The sequence below is a fragment of the Phyllobates terribilis genome, unplaced genomic scaffold, assembly GCF_046119375.1.
Source record: "Phyllobates terribilis strain yellow unplaced genomic scaffold, ASM4611937v1 Scaffold_12__6_contigs__length_324123572, whole genome shotgun sequence".
Taxonomy (NCBI): domain Eukaryota; kingdom Metazoa; phylum Chordata; class Amphibia; order Anura; family Dendrobatidae; genus Phyllobates; species Phyllobates terribilis.
In genome coordinates, this window is record NW_027362772.1 from 283,415,524 (window position 1) to 283,433,550 (window position 18,027).

Here is an 18,027-nt window from a genome sequence, read left to right on the forward strand (position 1 = left end):
CCGGGAGGCAACAGGAAGTGTCTCATAAGTGGAGAAAGAAGCCAAAGTTTATTTTATTCACTTGCACCAATGATTTATGCAAAGTCTATGTGAGCGACACTGACCATTTAAGGAAATATTGCAAACCTAAACTTTAAATATAAGATATTTTGCCCCATTATATTGCTGAGAAAAGTTTCTTTTTTCACACTGAGTTGCACTGCGCTCTTTTTTAGTGCTTCTTGCAAAAAAGACATATTGCACCGGACACAAAAGGCTGGTAAAGATGGTGTAAGGATGGCGATTGTTCCTACATCTGGCAGTGTTTTCTTATCCAGCAGTGAGACAGACTGTGAGATGAATTTCTGTCGCTATCTATATCTCCCTCTTCTCAACGAGGGAAGATTTGTCTCTGATTTGTGCTGATATTCAGCATTTTATTGAAGTGATAAAAGCCTTGTGTATACTTCAGACAGCAGGAAGCTCCTGTGAGGATGTGTCTGATATTCAACTCATTGGGATGATGGAGATTTGATGTTGGGATCAGGACAGGAATGCTGCGTTTAATGTGACTATATCACCGGCCTGATCTCTCCTAATTAGGAGGCATCTATATTCTTGTACAGCTGGAGTGTGATGCGGAGAAGCGGCAGCTGTACGGCAGACATGTTATATGAGGCTGTGAGTTATTGGAGCAAAGCTGAGCGGGAACTGATGAAAGAAACACACGTAGTTAGACAAAATTTTCCTCAAAGGGAGCATGAGAGCGGTTACTCTACGTGTCCATCAAAGGTTCTAAGCAAAAAGTGGGAAATCTGCAATGATGCGCTTTAAATATAATGTACTGTCACCACCGCGTTTAGGAAACGAGCATTTCTGTAAGAAAGAATATGTTTCGAGGTTTAGCACACATTGTCTTATGTTTTATCTAAGACTTCTAAAAGAAAGAACTAAGAGGCTATTGTATTATCTTCCAGGCAAAGAAAGCAAGTAGAAAATATGGCGGTCAGAAGAGGTGCCTTATGGAAAGAAACTCATTACTTTATTTTGCCTTAAAGGAGTATTCCAATTTAAGCAAGTTATCAACTATCCACAGTATACGTGTCATGGGTGTATCAGGTTTGATAGACAGTCGTTAAGGATCCAGCTGTAGAACGTCGCTGCGCTTGGCCTTGCAGACACCTTCTTGATCCTTTCATCATCCTTCCCTCTCTAGGACACAGCTGTGATCTGTCCTTCTGCTGCTAATTAACACACCCTGGCTTGATCTTTAACCCCTTTACCCCCCAGGGTGGTTTGCACATTAATGACCAGGCCAATTTTTACAATTCTGACCACTGTCACTTTATGAGGTAATTACTCTGAAACGCTTCAACGGATCCCCCTGATTCTGCGACTGTTTTTTCGTGACATATTGTACTTCATGATATTGGTAAGATTTCTTTGATATCACTTGCATTTATTTGTGAAAAATTGGAAATTTGGCAAAAATTTGGAAAATTTCACAATTTTCAAAATTTTAATTTTTACTCCGTTAAATCAGAGAGATATGTTACACAAAATAGTTAATAAATAACATTTCCCACATGTCTACTTTACAGAAGCACAATTTTGGAACCAACATTTTTTTTTGTTTGTTTTCCAACAAAATTTACAAAACCATTTTTTTAGGGTCCACATCACATTTGAAGTGACTTTGAGGTGCCTTTAGTCTATGTGCCCACGATGCAGAAATGAAGCAGAAAATTTCTGCAGCATTTCTGCATCTCCCTGGCAGAAAAGACGCATGCAGATTGTGCATGCATTTTTCCTGCAGAATACATGCGGAATACAAGCGGATTCACATGCGTATCCACATGCATTAACGCATGTGTTTCCGCATGCGGACTGACAAGCACTTTCCAGGCGATAGCATCACTTGGAAAGTGCTTGACAACTAGGTCACACTGTATAAATCCATGCAAACGGCATGGATTTATACAGTGTGACCGTAAAAATAAAAAAAATAAAGCTATACTCACCCCCGATGCCGCCGGCGTGTGCTGCAGCACTGGTCCTGGCTTCTTCCGGGTTGCCGGCACATCGCGAGACAGCCTGTGGTCACATGACCGCGACGTCATCTCAGGTCCTGGAAGGAGACGCGCTGCTGGCAAGCAGAGAGAAGCCGCCGGACAGGTGAATATAAACTTTATTTTTTATTTTATTCTTTTTTTACAGGTACAATGGTACCCAGGTCTGGATGAGAGTCTCATCTCCTCCAGAACTGGGTACCATCCGCACATAGAGACACATAGAAGCCGCTTGTACAAATGTACAGACACGGATTCTATGCGTCTCAATGCAAGTCAATGGTGGCGCTTCTGCTGCGCTTCCACAAAATTAATGAACATGCTGCGGATTTATTTGCGCTGCAGAAATTGCATTGACATTGCGGAATGCCATTGGGGACCATGGGGTGTGGATTACCATGCGTTTTTGATGCGTTTCCGCTGCGGAAATTCCGCAGCATAAACGCATGAAAAGCGCATCGTGTGCACGCAGCCTCATAACATAAAATACCCAAAAGTGACACCATTCTAAAAACTGCACCCCTCAAGGTGCTCAAAACCACATTCAAGAAGTTTATTAACCCTTCACGTGCTTCACAGGAATTTTTGGAATTGGGGAAGAAAAACATGAACATTTAACTTTTTTCACATAAATGTTACTTTAGACTCAAATTTTTTTATTTTTGCAGGGCTAACAGGAAAAAATGGACCCCAAAATTTGTTGGCAATTTCCCCTGAGCACGCAGATACCCCATACATGGGGGAAAAACACTGTTTAGGTGCACAGCAGGGCTCAGAAGTGAAGGAGCGCCATTTGACTTTTTGAATGTAAAATTTGCTTGAATAATTAGTGGACGCCATGTTGCATTTGGAGAGCCCCTGATGTGCCTAAACAGTGGAAACCCCCCGACAAGTGACACCATTTTGGAAACTAGACCCCTCAGAAAACTTATCTAGATGTATAGATAGCACCTTGAACCCCCAGGTGCTTCACAGAAGTTTATAACATGGAGCTGTGAAAATAAAATTTTCAAATTTTTCCCACAAAAAAGTTTTTCAGCCCCCAGTTTTGCATTTTCATAAGGGTAACAGGAGAGATTGCACCATGCAACTTGTTGTGCAATCTCTCCTGAGTAAGACTATACCCCATATGTGGGGGAAAACCACTGTTTTGGTGCACGGCAGGGTTCGGAAGGGAAGGAGCGCCATTTGAATTTTTGAATGTAAAATTTGCTGGAATAATTAGTGGACGCCATGTTGCGTTTGGAGAACCTCTGATGTGCCTAAACAGTGGAAACCCCCCACAAGTGACATTATTTTGGAAACTAGACCCCTCAGGGAACTTATCTAGATGTGTGGTGAGCACCTTGAACCCCAAGGTGCTTCACAGAAGTTTATAACATGCAGCTATGAAAATACAATTTTCAAATTTATCCCACAAAAAAGTTTTCCAGCCCTCAGTTTTGCATTTTCATAAGGGTAACAGGAGAAATTGCACCATGCAACTTGTTGTGCAATCTCTCCTGAGTAAGCCTATACCCATATGTGGGGGAAAACCACTGTTTGGGTGCACGGCAGGGTTCGGAAGGGACGGAGCGCCATTTGACTTTTTGAATGTAAAATTTGCTTGAATAATTAGCGGACGCCATGTTGCGTTTGGAGAGCCCCTGATATGCATAAACAGTGGAAACCCCCCACAAGTGACACCATTTTGGAAACTAGACCCCTCATCAAACTTATCTAGATGTATGGTGAGCACCTTGAACCCTCAGGTGCTTCACAGAAGTTTATAACATGGAGCTGTGAAAATAAAATTTTCACATTTTTCCCACATAAAAGTTTTTCAGCCCCCAGTTTTGCATTTTCATAAGGGTAACAGGAGAGATTGCACTGTGCAACTTGTTGTGCAATCTCTCCTGAGTAAGGCGATACCCCATATGTGGGGGAAAACCACTGCTTTGGCGCACGGCAGGGTTCGGAAGGGAAGGAGCGCAATTTGACTTTTTGAATGTAAAATTTGCTTGAATAATTAGCGGATGTGCCCCTGATGTGCCTAAACAGTGGAAAACCCCCACAAGTGACACCATTTTGGAAACTAGACCCCTGAGGAAACTTATCTAGATGTGTGGTGAGCACCCTTAACCCTCAGGTGCTTCACAGAAGTTTAAAACATGAAGCCGTGAAAATAAAAAAATCCAACTTTTTCCAAATTCTAACTTTTTTTTTGGAAACTAGACTCCTCAAGGATTTTATCAAGGGGTATAGTGAACATTTTGAACCCAAAGGTAAGACAGAATTTGATAACATTAGGTCATCATATTGAATAAGTTCTCATTAGTCTTGAGCGCAAGTGCTCGGGTATGCACCAAGTATCGCGGGTGCCCAAGTGACATTCCCGAGTCCCTGCCCCGCATGTTTTACGGTTTTTAGACTCCCCCCAAAAAATATGCAGGGATCGCTCCTGCATGGCAGGCGATTCCAGCAACTTTTTTTGGCCGCGAAGCATTTGGGGCAGAGACTCGAGCATGTCACTCGAACACCCGCGATACTCAGTGCATACCCGAGCACCCGATGCAAACTCAAGTAGCGAGCACTTGCGCTCAACACTGGTCGCCATATTATCATCATTTTATTTTTCTTTACTTTTGAAAAAATCCCAACCCCAACTCTAATACAACCCTAACCCCAACCCTAGCCCCAACCCTAGCCCCAACCCTAACCCTAGCCCCAACCCTAACGATAACCCCAACCCTAACCCTAATCAAAACCCTAACCCTAGCCCAACCCTAACCCTAGCCCAACCCTAACCCTAGCCCAACCCTAACCTCAAACCTAACTCTAGCGCAACCCTAACCCTAGCCAAACCCTAACCCCAACCCTAACCCTAGCACAACCCTAACCCTAGAGTTTATTTTTTTACACTGTTCCTCGTGTGGTATAAGTGATTAGACGACTTTATTCTTTGGGTCGGTGCGACTACAGCGATACCAGATTCATATCGGGTTTTTATGATTGACAGCTGTCACACACTAAAAGACGCTTTTTTTGCAAAGACTAGTTTTTGCATCACCATATTTTGAGAGCTATAATTTTTCCATATTTTGGCTGACAGAGTCATGAGACAGCTTGTTTTCTGTGGGACAAGTTGATGGTTTTATTGGTACCATTTTCGTGCATGTGACATTTTTTGATCGCTTTCTATTCTCATTTTTGGGAGGAAGAATAAACAAAAACCAACAATTCAGGAATTTTTTTTTTGCGTTTTTTTATGCCGTTCCGCGTGTGGTAAAATTGATAATGCAGCGCTATTCTTCGGGTCAGTACGTTTACAGCGGTACCGCATTTATGTAGTTTTTTATGTTTTGGCGCTTTTACACAATAAAAACGATTTTCTAGAAAAAATAATTTTTTTGTATCGCTTTATTCTGAGAGCTATAACTTTTTTATTTTTCGGATGATGGAGCTGTGTGGAGGCTTGTTTTTGAGGGACAAGATGATGTTTTCAGCGGTACCATATTTATTTACATTCGTCCTTTTGATCGCGTGTTATTCCATTTTTTGTTTGGCGGTATGATGATAAAGCATTGTTTTTTGCTTCGTTTTTTATTTAATTTTTTTACTGTGCTCTCTAAAGGGGTTAACTAGTGGGACAGCTTTATAGGTCAGGTCGTTCCGGATGCGGCGATACCAAATATGTGTACTTTTATTGTTTGTTTGTTTTTTTCATAATAAATACTGTAAATATTAAGGGTTCAATATATTTTTATTTTTGGGGGATTCTTTTTTTCATTTTTTTTTTATATTTTTACTTTTTTTTTTTTCACTTTCCTACTTTTTTTTTTACTTTTACACATTGTCCCACTATGGGACTTTCACTTTTTGCAGCCTGATCGGCTGCATGGCATAGAGAGCAGCAGTTCGCTATGCCATGCAGCCTGTCACCGCTGCACACAGGGGAGACATTACTTTAGTCGCGCACCTCGCATGACCAAAGTAACGTCCTGCCTCCTGGTGACCCGGATATTGTCATGACGACATCGGGTCATCATGACAACATCCGGAAGCCGCTTCAGACATCGCTGGACGCCGGCAGGAGAGGTGAATATAACGATCACCTCCCCCCTTACCACCGCAATGCTTCGATCGACTTTGATTGCAGCATTGCGGGGGTTAATGTGCCGGGAGCAGTGTGGGACCGCTCCCAGCACATAGCACCGGGTGTCAGCTGTGACAATCAGCTGACACCCGGCGGCGATCGCCCCGCACCGTTTGTGTGCGGGTGCGATCGCAGATCACGTAATAATACGTAGCTGGTCCATAAGTCCCAGGGCACAGCTACGTACTATTACTGACAAGGTTGGAAAGGGGTTAAATACCCTAGTGTCTCCAGAGAGTCTCCGGTGATAGAGTAAAATTCCTCTGTTCAGGTCTGGTGTGCTGGCGGTCTGCTGGATTCTCCTTGGAGTTTCTTTGAGGATAGTAGTCGTGATCTCTCTGCTGTCGTCTCAAAGCTAAGTATTTCACCTTGTATGTTTCCCTTGTTTTTTCTTTAGTTGCAGTGGGGCTGACTAGTGTTCTCCCCTCCCCCTCCCGACCTAGGGCCTAGTTCTAGGGACAAACAGGGTTTAGGTATCCTGCTCAGCGATAGGTGAGGAACCTATTTAGGGATGATAAGGCAGCCAGGGTGTTGTTAAATCTACCTAGGGGTCTCCACTCTCCCTTTCCCTAGTTGCTGGGCTTCCCCACTTTTCCCATCATCGTTTGCTGGGTCCTTCCCATACCTATCATTACAATATGCGGCACTATAATCACTTGGGATCCAGACATTTGAATGCCCACCAATCGTGAAGATGAAGGTCCCAAAGTTTACTTTGTGACTGGGGCAGAAGTGAGCATGTGCGACCACTGCTTCATCAATAGTAGTGGTCACACGTGTAAGGGTGTGACAGAGACTGTCCTGTACCTGCCCCTGAAGATAACAATTGTAGTGTGAATATTAATACTAATAGTATTGTGTTTTTATGATGTACTGTAAAATGCATAAAGTGTTATAGATACTGATACTGCTGTATGGGTACTTTATTGGTAATGCCTAAGGAAACCTGGTACACTCAGCTCAGGGGTAGGGAAAGTGAAGATCATAGTTTAGGGCTTAGTTATAGTGATAGATAGGAACATCTATCTGAGGTAGTACCAAATTTTCTGCGGATATTCCTGTAATGCCCAGGGTCTATGGCCCAAACTAAGCACTGGGAAGTGTGCCTTATTCCTTTTCATACAGAGGAAGTCGGACGGGTATATGCGTGAGGGAAATGTAGCAGATCTGGGGATTGCTGTGGTGCCAGATGGGAAATACCTGGGGCTGATAGGTGGATCAAGCATAGGGATAATCCGAGCAGAAAGTAATTAGGGGCTTGAAATGTACTGTGTTAATGAAACTGGAACTGGAGGGTACTGTGCCCGATACTGCATGTTAAAGACTGATGTACTTGAACTGTCCAGTAAAGTTGAACTTGTTATAACTAATCGGGTGTCCCATGATGTGTGTGTAGCTGATCCTAGTCCAAAGGACGTGGATGCAACAGAGGTCTTTGGCCTACAAGTGAGTGCAAAGCAAACTTCACAGCACAGCATGTGGACTAGGACAATGTTTGTGGGGTGCCAGGGGGTGAAAATGTAAGGTGCCCCAGGGAGGTAGTCGTGGGCGAGCTGTAGCCCCCCTCTCGCTCTGGCACCCTACAGACAATTCGTGTCCTCCCTCTGATGTGTGGCTGTGTATGTGCTGCTCTCCACTTACTTCAAACCATCCGATCGCGGCTGTCTCCCGGCATTTCTCTTCTGGGACCAGGGCAGCAATAAATTCAGAGAACACGAGGTTCTTAACCAGAACTTGAACTTTACTTGGGGAAGAGGAATATGTACAGTATTTACAGGCAGATATAATGGATAAGGCCCGACAGGTTATTATCTCTCTCACAGGCGCTGTCAATTTCTTCAGCCCTGGTTCCCTCTTTAAGTGAAGCATCTCTGTGACTCTAATCTCTAGCCCAAGAGACTCTTCTGCAATACCAATAGAGATTTGGATCCGATCTCTCCCCCACGTCTTAGCCTGGAGTCCTATTTATCTTCCTCTGCTTCCTTTAGACTAGAAGTGCCCCGGATCCTCACTACCTCTGATGAGTTTCTCCGGCCGGCTAACAGGACTCTTGCTCTTGCGCAGGGAGACTTTCACACTGGTGATCCCACTGGCTGAGGGTGTGGAGCTCCCCTCTACCCTAGCAGCCAATATATATTCAGGCTGCCCGTATGGTTCACTGTCCTTTCTCTTACTGAAGAATCACTTCTTGTTCCTGGAAACTAAAACAGAGATTTTCCTAATGTGCCCACCCTCGGTGAGCTGTCATCACACAGCATTAATTCATCACTGTCTGTAACACTGCTAGCAGACTCAACCTGACATCTGCACCCAGGACAGTGGCATCTTGTGGCTGTTTACAGGTACTGCAGCCCACAAGGAATTATGCCAGGAACAAGCTCTATATCACTCAAGGCTTGATCAGGGCACTAAGTTCCCCCTCTACTCTACTGACTGGACCACTAAAGCTAACCCCTTAGCTTGGTCTACCAACAGTTCAGAGAAGTCTAACTACGGGAACACCTTCTTTAACTACTTCAGTGCCAAAGGAAGGCTACGTCCTTCCCCACTATTACATTCCCCGACACTTTAATGTTGGTCTTCCCTGACCACACTAAACAATCAACACAGATCATCAGCTATGACATCATATCACATTACTATATTTACTAAAACATTTTAGTACACGACTGGTCCTGAAGTCATCTTTTTGGATGGGAGACCGGCCCTTCACGGTTAAGGGCCCTGGAACAGCAATTCAGGACAGTCCATTATCAACTTTTCAAAACTTCTCAGAGGTACCGGTCCTTCTTGGTAAGGACCCTGGAAACACAGTGTCCATGTCCATATTTTTAAGACAGGCCAACACCTCAATAGCCCCCAATCTCCTTCAAGGGCTGCATTCTGAGGCACACAGTAACAGGTAACACCCCGTGAGTCTCTTTCTTCTTGGCCTTAGCGGGGGTCACCGGTTCTTCCCGCTAGGCCGCAACTCTCTTAGATTTGGAGGATATCCATCCTCAAGGTGTGCCTCAGCGTTTTAAATTCCAGCAGAAAAAGGCACAACAAGCGCAACAAAAAGAAAAAAAAAAGTAAAAACAAAATGAGCAGCTCTCCTGGGCACACAACTTTAGTGCTGCTTAAGGCCTTCCTGGCCTAGGAGGTAGGGGAACAGTCTCCATTTTTTATTTTTTTTTCAACTTAATTCAACATGGGGCACTCCGCCCCCATTGGGAAACAGTCCCAGAATCAGGACCACAGCTGGTGGGTCCTACTAGAAGAAAAGGTGAAAGGTCAATGGACCTTTTAGCCAGCTCACTTCTTCCGGGCCTCCCCCCGTTCCCTCATGAAGGCGGCCCATGCTGCAGATGAAGGTGGCTTCTTCCACCTCCAAGGCTGATCAGGGTACTTAGTAGGCCCAGGTTCCTCGTCCGAGGATGTAGCACTACCACAGCCAACCTGGGTAGGGCCGTAGCTGGTCACCTTAAAGCTGTGGACGACATTACTGGCGCCAGCTTGGATTTCCCCGACAGCTCTCTCAGCCCCTTCTGGGTATTGTGGCGCCGACTCCTCCTCTGGCACCACACTAGGGAAATCAGCTTCCTTGCCACTTGCGAGATCTTCTTCTTCATCACTCACAATCTCCCCCCACTGCCGCCTCCTGGGCTCCTCTGCTGGCGGAACATTGGCCTTAGGTGGGGACAGAAAGCCTTTAGGGGCTTCCCTAGCCCAGCGCTGATTAGCCTCCCTCTTGGCCCTCCTCCTGAAGACCTCTTCGTCCTTTTCCAGGACATCTTTCCACTTGTATGGATGGGTGAGCGCAGCCGCGTACCACCCCCTGGAACATTCACACTTGACGAAGTGGACTATGTCCCCCACGCGCAGATTGTGAAGGCGGTCAGGGAGATAATCTCGCTTAATTACCTCGCGAGTAATGAACACCTCGTCCCCGGTCCACTCTTCTTCCAGGAACCCGTACCCCTCACGGATGTGGAACTCGAGGACTCGTCCCCGAGTCTGGGAGGCCTCCACCGACTCTCTCCGCACCGTGTTGGACCCTTCCAGCCAGCTTCTGAGGAAGGTGTCGGTCCATCGCCGCTGCTCTCGTGGCGTCATCGGGGGGTTGCGGGTAGTCCACTTCAGACTCACGAGTTCGGCGTAATGCTTCGCCGAAGGGGTGTTGATGGCCTCCACTGCCAGCTGCCAAAAACTCTCTTGCGGGGCCCTCTTCCTGGGAGGCCTCGCCTCCGCACCATCCCTTTCAGGCCTAGGGGCCCCTGTCGCCGTGGAAGCTGTCGCGGCAAGCGCCGCAGGCGAAACCGGCCGCTGGGGTATAGGCTGCTCACCTCAGTCAAGCCCCGCTGCAGCTGTTGCTCCGGCCCCACCAGAATGTTCTCCACCCTCGGCCGAGGGGGACTGGTCTTCCGGCATCCGGCTCCAGCACCACATAAAAACTCATGGACAAGCAGGCCCAGCTCCAGATCGGGCCTAGTGGACCACTGGACAGCCACTGGGGGCAAGGACTCACGGGCAGCATCCGCGGGTGAGCAACTCTCGATTGCGGCCCCTGGGGTACTCAGCTCTAAGATCTCCTCCTCGGCGTTCATTCCAGACAGGTCATCCGATCCTCCGGTCGCCATTCTCTCAGAGCGTCCACCACAGGACCTCCTTCCTCTCGTGCGCTGAACAGAAAATGGCGCTGGTCGCTTACCAGTGATGCGCATCCTGCGTGTCCAACTAATCCTCTTCCTGGGCCGGCTTTCTGACACGACCGCCGTGTCACTCATCACTCTTGGCAGCTCCGCATTCAGCCGCGCCCCATCTCTGCGCGCGCTGATACTCACGGGGCCGGACTTCACTTTACGCCGCGCCCTCTTCCTCACTGGACGTCCCATCCTGGGATGCATCTTCACTGCTGGGCCCATCCTTCTTTGGGCCGGAACTCGTAGGGGCTGGACATTTTTTCGCGCTCTCTGGCGCCGTCCACTCCCACGATAGGCGGTTCTTCTCCCAGACTTTACCGCCATTGTCACCATCTTGGAATCCATGCTTCGGGCCGCCATCTTAGGCCGCATGCCTTCCAACACTTTCTCCTCAGTGTTCTGCGTCAGCTCTTCCCCGCTTTCTTCATGCGAGGAGCTCGCATCCTGCCGACTGCGCCAAATGTAATGTGCCCCAGCGAGGTAGTCGTGGGCGAGCTGTAGCCCCCTCTCGCTCTGGCACCCTACAGACAATTTGTGTCCTCCCTCTGATGTGTGGCTGTGTATGTGGTGCTCTCCACTTACTTCAAACCATCTGATCGCGGCTGTCTCCAGGCATTTCTCTTCTGGGACCAGGGCAGCAATAAATTCAGAGGACACGAGTTCTTAACGAGAACTTGAACTTTACTTGGGGAAGAGGAATATGTACAGTATTTACAGGCAGATATAATGGATAAGGCCCGACAGGTTATTATCTCTCTCACAGGTGCTGTCAATTTCTTCAGCCCTGGTTCCCTCTTTAAGTGAAGCATCTCTGTGACTCTAATCTCTAGCCCAAGAGACTCTTCTGCAATACCAACAGTGATTTGGATCCGATCTCTCCCCCACGTCTTAGCCTGGAGTCCTATTTATCTTCCTCTGCTTCCTTCAGACTAGAAGTGCCCCGGGTCCTCACTACCTCTGATGAATTTCTCCTGCCGGCTAACAGGACGCTTGCTCTTGCGTAGGGAGACTTTCACACTGGTGATCCCACTGGCTGAGGGTGTGGAGCTCCCGTCTACCCTAGAAGCCAATATATATTCAGGCTGCCCGTATGGTTCACTGTCCTTTCTCTTACTGAAGAATCACTTCCTGATCCTGGAAACTAAAACAGAGATTTTCCTAATGTGCCCACCCTCGGTGAGCTGTCATCACACAGCATTAATTCATCACTGTCTGTAACACTGCTAGCAGACTCAAACTGACATCTGCAACAGGACAGTGGCATCTTGTGGCTGTTTACAGGTACTGCAGCCCACAAGGAATTATGCCAGGAACAAGCTCTATATCACTCAAGGCTTGATCAGGGCACTAAGTTCCTCCTCTACTCTACTGACTGGACCATTAATGCTAACCCCTTAGCTTGGTCTACCAACAGTTCAGAGAAGTCTAACTACGGGAACACCTTCTTTAACTACTTCAGTGCCAAAGGAAGGCTACGTCCTTCCCCACTATTACAAAGAAGCAGCAGCTGGCCCATGGCTACCGCTCTGGGCAGCTTACACAAGCTCCCTGCCACACCATTCATTCAGAAGATTTTGAGGCTCCAGTTCTTTGGAACCTGTAGAGGTGTAAACAGCCAATCCATTAGTGATCATGTAATTATCATCTATCCAGGTGATAAATGTTGTTTATGGGACAAATGCTTTAAAAAGGAATTTGGGTCTAAACAAATTATCTAAAATCCACTGGATAGGAAATAATTGTGAGATTGGTGTGGGTCCCGCAACCATGTTCTTCCCTGGTTCCATCGTGTCATCGAGAATGTATCCAGGAGGCATTGAGAAGTGCACATTGCTTCTACATTCAATGTCTATGGCAGCACAGAGCTGGGCAATCTCTAGATTGTTGAATGGAGCAGCAAGGCACATCTCTAGATTGTTGAATGGAGCAACAATGCACATGTGCATTTAACTCCTCCTGGCCACAGTCTTGCAACCTGGAGAGAACGAGGAACAAATGTGGAAACAAGTCCCCCTTTCCCCCATCAAATGTAGGTGATAATTCAGCAGAGTGAGACGTCCAAGTAACATGGACAACAATCTCATCGCAATGCATGAACCGGCCGGCGACTCTCCTGCCCGAGAATAACAGCTGCATACAAATAGAATCTGTCAGGCTTGTGTCACGTTGACCAGTCTATGTATTGCGCTGCGATCCTCGTTTGAGTTATATGGCCGTCTGACTGTGCCCTAAGGATGCAACTGGTCAGGATTTTTGGGGGGGTTACGGGCGTGGTATATTATATTTGGTAAGCCCTGTGGATATGTAGTAAAGTTTAAAAAAAAAATAATATTTAATAATATGAAATAGCATGAAAAAATTAACGAAGCACGAAAAAGCACTCTGCAGGGTCCCATTTACTTCAATGAGGAAACTTACACCTCAGTGATATCATTGGCCAAAACCAAACCATACATGTCCTTTTTATATGCCACGAGACTCTTTTTGGAATTGACTTTTACTTTCTTATGCTAGTTCACAAAATATATGTATTTTCTGTTGCAATTTGGACATCTCTCTGTTAAAAACCTACGGAAATACAGAATACGTATGATGAGAAATCCTAATCTGATTCATGTACTCTTTTCTTTTACTCCTACACGGATTCCTATCATAATTCCGTTAGTACCAAGCCCTTAAAGGCTATGTACACCTTTTCCCAGATTTTTTTTTATACTTCATATCTTTCTTAAAAGCAACGTTTAAGTGTTATTCTCATGCTAATTCTTTGGGAGCGCACCGTTCCACTGCCTGCCAGCTGGCTGTTTGCCAGGCAAGCAATGCACTCCTTAAAATTGACGGTTCAGCACAGCGGCATGGTCGTGCTCTTGGTCCGAACTGCATGCTCTCACTGCCAACTTCACAGCAGCACTTACAAGCTCTATAAAAGCACCCGCTTCCTGTCTAGAAAACTGGCAACCTGTGATAGTCTTCAGCAGTGGCTGGTAACCTAGGAAATGAATTGTAAAGTATAGAAATAAAGCACCACTCCTACATTATTTTATTATTCTACCACTGGATTGGTGCTTCTAATCTAAGGTCCCTGCCCCTACTCTCATATTTACCCGCCGCCATCTTCACTTTCTATCTTCTCTAGTTGGTCTCCAGCAGTTTGTGACCTGATTGATCGGCTGGAGCAAGCCAGAGGTCACTTTTCAATACAAGTCTATGAAAGCCTCATTCTTGCTTTCATAGACTTGCCTTGAGAGCTTGTGACCATTACTTCTGACTTCCGACCAGTCAGAAGTTGCTATCACAAGATGGTGCCGCGGGACTGCAGCAACACCAATAAAATGTGAAGACGCCAGTGAGTAAATATAAATCTATGGGCAGGGACCTTAGATTATAAGCACTACTCCAGCGTTGAAAAAAAAAACTGATAGTGATGCTCCATCTTAAGAAAGGAGAGGAGGGAAAGCATTTACAGTCTCAAGGAGGGCAGAGAAAACTGGCTAAAGGAGAGGAGGGAAAGCATTTACAATCTCAGGGAGGGCAGAGAAAATGGCTATTGACAAGGAGGAAAGCATATGAAGAGATAATGAGTGCAGGATAGAATCTGTGCTTATATATGAGCAGTGAAGTCAGCAATACCCTGGATACACAAAAAATTATAGAATCATAAAATCTTAGAGTTGGAGGGGACCCCCAGGGTCATCGTGTCCACCCCCCTGCTCAATGCCGGATTCACTAAACCATCTCAGACAGATGTCTGTCCAGCTTCTATTAAGACCTCAAATCCAGCCTATATTACTGGGAGAGACACTCCCAATAGCGAAAAAAAAATCTGAAATTTCTATCATGCTGTAAACTCGATATGGGGGGTCTGAAAATGAATGAAGGAATGAAGATCATAGACAGAAACTGAATGTAATTTTATCAACTAAAAGTAGCTACGAACGTGTAAAAATCATTTTTCTATGTCCATAGCTTTTAAGTGCCATAGCATAGTGTGGGTTTGCAGGTAGACTGTTTGCAGCCTTACTGCAGAGAGATGCATGAAGGGATGATCTTCTTTGTTCTTAAGAGTAAGGACAGGACGCAGTGATTCTTTCCCTCATTAATTGGAAGTGATCCGACTATTTTTAGGGAATCATAATGTTCATTACTTATAAAAAATAAAGCAATTTTGCAAAGCGAGAGAATGTTACTTTTTATCCTCTGCACACACACAAAGGAACGCTCGCTGCGGGCTGAATGCAGTGCTGCCGTGTGTCCATTATTAATAGGAATGTATGGAGGGACTCAGCTGCCGTGATCTTCTGTCCATCATTAATATGAAGCCATGCAGAGGGACAGCTCCATTGACACATTATCGTATAGACTGTGCCAGGGATACATCCAACGTTGCACTGTCCTAGTTATTCTGAGCTGCTTATGAATCTGCCAGCGCTGAGTTTAGCCGTGCAAATTCTAATTTTTCAATGTGCCAAGAAAATTCTGCTGCAATTATTGATCCCCTGATCGATGGCACAATACCCAGACCTTCCAATATGTCACTTCATGTTACTGAAAGAAAAATCTTCCTTGCAACCCGCTGCTTAGATTTTAACATTCCTGTTTGCATTGTGTTTTATGCACTCACTCTGTGTTCTGCCGCTGCGCGTTCCTTTACCTGCCAAGACTTGCTGTGAGATTTTACATTTCTCCCGGTACAGTAAAAGGATCAAACCAGTCATGTATAAATCTACCAAAGCCGTTAAAGGAACGAGCGCAGAACACTGGCCTCGAAATCACGACGAGTCTCCTATTGCAATGTATTTTTATTTGCCCTTTCTGCTTTCAAAAAAGGTTTAGACCAGTATTTCTCCCCCGTCTTAAAAACCAGAAAAAGAAAAAAAAAAAGTATTTATTGAGAAAAAATGTTTCTTGTAGCACTGAGTCATGCCGCTCTCTGGCAGAAGGAGTGGTAAAGGTGATAGTACATGATTAACACAGACCAGCGGTACAGTAAGTGGGGCCAGCTGAGCATTTTACTGGCTAGTTTTTGCACCTGTTGTGCAGAGAGAATCTAAAACTGTTTGGGTTATTTCTCAGAATCCCCCAAAAAATTACACTTATTTTTAATTGATGGCGATCCAGCCTGAAAAGATTTAAAGGAATATTTTACTACAGAAACTATTGATATGGCTGTATAGCCCTTTGTATAAGAATAAAAATGATACTTGTCTTGTAGTAATCCAATGTGCCAGTGCTGAGAAATCAAGCTTTGAAGTCACATGCAAATTTGCCTGAAAGTGCATTGGGGGCGTGTCACTGCACTTAGGAATGCACTTCCATGCTAATTTTTCTTGTGGCTTCAAAGCTGGATTTCTCCGCGCTGGAGCATCGGATTACTACAAGAAAGGCATCATTTTTATTGTTGTACTAAAACCTATACAGCCCTACTACTAGTTTCAGTAGTATAAACTTCCTGAAGGATTCCGTTTAGCCTTCATGATAAGGTGAAGTGCAAAAGAATCAGTACACTGTAAGGTATGATCAAGTCAGACTAGCATTGATATGCATGGAGACTCTATAGCCACATGCATCTGCAAGACCATGTTTTATTTTTCCTGAAAATATTCTTTTTTACTTACCATATATAGGCTTCTCCTTTGCCATTTTTTTATCCATTTGATATACTTATATTTATATATTATTTTTTATAGCACAATCACTAGGGGTCAATTGGGATTGTATTTTCATCAACTTTTGCCTGTGTTTTTGCTGTGGGGACTTCTGCTAACAGAGACCGTCAGGAGCTTGGTTTATGCATTTTGTTTAAAGTGTTTTTAAACTTATTTTGTCTTTTTATTTGTGTCATTTTTAGTATATTAAAGTGTATTTTGGAATATGTGGGGGTTAACCCTTTGGGTTGTAATTTATGCCGTGAAATACATGTTGACTTTCAAGAAACTGTATAAGGTGCTGACTTTCATATCCCATTAGTTTAGTAGAGATTCCAATAAAGTTAGAATGATTGGAGTAAGGCCACGGTCCCACTATCAGTATGTGCTCAGTATTTTTTCTCAGGAGTGGGAGCCAAAACCAGGGGTGAGTGATAAATGCAGAATTGGTGACTTCTTTCTATTATACATTTTCTCTCATCGTTCCTCGCCTGGTTTTGGTTCCCACTCCTGAGAAAAAATACTGACCAAATACTAATAGTGGGGCCATGGCCTAATAGGTTGTTCTGATTTATAAGTAGCAGTATTTTGGCAATTACCATTAAAGTCGGTGGAGTTTGATGGGATCACAATGTCTATTATGTCTTAAAAGAGTTGTCCAAAATTTTTACAAAATAGCCCAAAAGTAAGAAAAGTGGAAAAATTGTAAAACAACTTTATTCTTCCTAGAATTGAGCAAATCTCCAGAAATTCAATTGATTGAATTTAAAAAATAAAAAAGTTTTATACTCACCTCTAGCGATGATAGAATCTCTGGAAATTCATATTCGCCAGCTTTGGCAAATTCTTAAAAAAAATTAGATTCTCAAAGAATACATTTCAGGTACTCCAATTGTCCTGCGAAGACATGCGTAATGCTCTTCTGAGGACTCCTAGAATTGTACTCTACCAATTTCAAGCTCAGCAATATTCAAATGACCTCAACATACATGGGTTTCGGTAAATGGATGGTAACAGATCTTCACTACTAATCTGTTAAGCACTTTATTCCTTTTTTCTTTTGCATTGTCTCCCTATTTTTGGATAAGATGTCAGCTGTGACATCTTTCAACAAATAGATTCACACCAAAAAGGCTGCTGTATTCCCTGCCTCGGCTTTATTCAGGCTATTATAGGCTATGCCATAATATGTGATATGCTTTACTATGTGATGTGATAATGTGATACCTACAAGACATTAAGGTCACACGCCAGATCATGTGAGCTCTCTCTGGCTGATGTAATCCTCTGCATTATGTCAAATACCCACAACCATTTTTGGCAATTCGCACAAATCAAATTGCAAACTGTTCAATTTTGCTGGGTCTATCGAGTGTGCAAAAATTCAACACGGATCAATACGCTTATCTCTACTCACCTTTCGTCTGCCATCTCCATACCTGTACCATTGACATCGCTCCTCCTCTATCATCTACGGTCTGATCTTACTTTACTCCAAGCTACTGTCGAGTGCTGCT